Genomic DNA, 3,166 nt, shown 5'->3' with positions numbered 1-3,166 from the left:
TGAATTTGGCTCTGACTTTGGATGTATATCACCTGTTGTCATCGCTGACTGCTGCTCTTCATCCACATGACACCAGGACTTAGACGAATGGAACTGATGTCATCTTGATCTCTTTATTCATTTTGACCTTGATTTATCTGGAGTGGAGTGATTTATTTTAAAAAAAGTAAAAAATAGGGACGCCTGGGTGGCTTAGTTGGTTAAGCAGCTGCCTTCGGCTCAGGTCATGATCCCAGCGTCCTGGGATCGAGTCCCACATCGGGCTCCTTGCTTGGCAGGGAGCCTGCTTCTCCCTCTGCCTCTGCCTGCCACTCTGTCTGCCTGTGCTCACTCTCGCTTCTCTCTCTATGACAAATAAATAAATAAAATCTTTAAAAAAAAAAGTAAAAAATAAACTTGTCAGGGTATCTACAAATTTAATCTAAAAGCATGGGCGGGGGGATGGTGCCTGGGTGGCTCAGTTAGTTGAGTGACTAACTCTTGATTTGAGGTCAGGTCATGATCTTGAGGTCGTGGGGTCAAGCCTTACATAGGACTCCACACTCAGTGGGGAGTCTGTTGGAAAATCTCTGTCTCTCCCTCCCTCTCCTTCCACCCCCTTGCTCTCTCTCTCTCTTAAATGGGTAAATAAATCTTCAGGAAAAAAATAAACTGAGCAAATGAGGAAACTGAAGCACTTACAAAGCTGTTAAGTAATAAAGCCAAGATTTTAATTTAGGTCAATCTGAAAACATAGCTCAAAGTATGCAATCTTGTAAATACCTCTTTAAAGTATGCTGTCATTCTATTAATGGTTTTTTGAGCAGAGAAATTCAGCTGCTTCATAAATATTACATTTTGGAAAAATGGAAAGGTCATTGACAGAAAATGTGAAGCAGGAGATCTCCAACTGTCATGTGTATAAAGTGCCATATTAATTAATGTGCTCCAGTGGCTGAGATTTCATTCTATTCAAAGGAGATTAAATTTAAGATTTAAAAAATTATGATGGTAGCTTTCCCTTGGATCTTTGCCTAGTAAAACAGTCAAGTATGATGAAAGCAAAAAGGGTTTATACAACCTTCTCAGAGGGAGCTCTGTTCACTTTGGGGAAAGTGAGTTACTGCAGAGATAAGAAGAATGTATCTAAAGGAAGCTATTGTGGCAGTGTCTTCTTCCTGCTGGGCCTGAGCCTTCCACGTAGATCCTGAGACTGTATCTCAAGAACTTTTTAAAAGCATCGTTATATGAATTAATACATCATTAAAAAGTGAAATTAAATTCAATCCCTAGGAAAAGAAAATGAATACTCAAGGAGAGTGATTCTGTAGCTACATTGGCCAACACAATTAAGTTCTAGCTTTTAGATCATTCCAGTTAGTCTGTCAGTGCAATATTGAACTGCTAACAAATTAGGAAGAAATGGTCTTCACACAAACTTCTGTTTATAAACACCAGATGTTTCTGGAACCACAGTTTTTGCCAGGGAGGTTTAATTTTGCCTTGGAGTTTAAAAAGATTAGAGTAGTTGGGCTCTCGGTCCCATATTGAACTTGAGTTCAAAGAAGTGAGTCCAGTCTCAAAATGAAAGTAGAGCCACTGCCCAGTCACCCCTGGCCCAACTCGGGCCATCACCACTGCCACCAGGGGGAGGAGGGCCATGATCCAAAGGAACCAGAGCAGTTGATAAAACTGTTTATTTGTGGTTTGAGCTTTGAAAATATAGATGGTAGTTTAAGAGAACATTTTGAAAAATGGGGTACACTTACAGATTGTGTGGTGATGACAGACCCCCAAACAAAACGTTCTAGGGGTTTTGGTTTTGTGACTTACTCTTGTGTTGAAAATATGGACTTACTCTTGTGTTGAAAATGTGGATGCAGCAATCAACCACACAAGGTTGATGGGCGTGTGGTGGAACCAAAGAGAGTTGTTTCTAGCAAGGATTCTGTAAAGCCTGGTGCTCATATAACAGTGAAGAAAATTTTTGTTGGTAGTATTAAAGAAGATACAGAAGAATATAATTTGAGAGACTACTTTGAAAAGTATGGCAAGATTGAAACCATAGAAGTTATGGAAGACAGACAGAGTAGAAAAAAGAGAGGAGTTGCTTTTGTAACTTCTGATACATGATCATGACACAGTTGATAAAATAGTCGTTCAGAAATACCACACTATTAAATGGCATAATTGTGAAGTGATAAAGGCCCTTTCTCAAATAGAATTGCAGTCTGCTGGATCACAAAGAGATTGTGGAGGTGGATCTGGCAACTTCATGGGTTGTGAAGGAAACTTTGAAGGTAGTGGTAACTTTGGCCATAGTGGAAACTTTGGTGGAAGAGGAGGCTATGGCGGTGGAGGTGGTGGCAGCAGAGGTAGTTATGGAGGAGGTGATGGTGGATAAAATGGATTTGGAGGTGATAGTGGCAACTATGGTGGTGGTCCTGGTTCTAGTAGTAGAGGAGGCTATGGTGGTAGTGGACTAGAATATGGAAACCAAGGAGGTGGATATGGAGATGGTGGTGGAGGATATGGTGGTTACAATGAGGGAGGAAATTTTGGAGGTGGTAACTATGGTGGTGGTGGGAACTATAATGATTTTGGAAATTATAGTGGACAACAGCAATTCAATTACGGACCCATGAAGGGGGCTAGTTTTGGGGGAAGAAGCTCAGGCAGTCCCTATGGTGATGGTTATGGATCTGGTGGTGGAAGTGGTGCATATGGTAGCAGCAAGTTCTAAAAATTTTTCAGAAGAAAAGGGTTACAGTTCTTAGCAGGAGAGAGAGCGAGGAGTTGTCAGGAAAGCTGCAGGTTACTTTAAGACAGTCATCCCAAATGCATTAGAGGAACTGTAAAAATCTGCCACAAAAGGAACGATGATCCATAGTCAGAAAAGTTATTGCAGCTTAAACAGGAAACTTCTTGTTCAGGGCTATCATAACCACAGTTTGCAAAAAGTGCAGCTACTGTTTAATGCAATGTAGTGTCAATTAGATGTACATTCCTGAGGTCTTTTATCTGTTGTAGTTTTGTCTTTTTCTTTTTCTTTTCATTACATCAGGTATATTGCCCTGTAAATTGTGGTAGTGGTACCAGCAATAAAAAACTAAGGAATATTTAACTTTTCAAAAAAAAAAAAGATTGGAGTAGTTGGAATATATTCTCAAAGTTGAACTATTCTTGA

At 40.1% G+C, this 3,166-nt stretch overlaps 1 pseudogene; it reads left to right on the top strand.

The window, feature by feature from the left end:
- Positions 1-1,563: 1,563 nt before the first annotated feature.
- On the top strand, positions 1,564-2,722 carry LOC125092355 (heterogeneous nuclear ribonucleoprotein A3-like; annotated as a pseudogene).
- The last annotated feature ends 444 nt before the right edge of the window (positions 2,723-3,166 follow it).

The sequence above is a fragment of the Lutra lutra genome, chromosome X (genome assembly GCF_902655055.1).
Source record: "Lutra lutra chromosome X, mLutLut1.2, whole genome shotgun sequence".
NCBI lineage: Eukaryota > Metazoa > Chordata > Mammalia > Carnivora > Mustelidae > Lutra > Lutra lutra.
The sequence above is the reverse complement of the archived record's forward strand: the minus strand, read 5'-3'. Positions and strand labels throughout refer to the sequence as shown.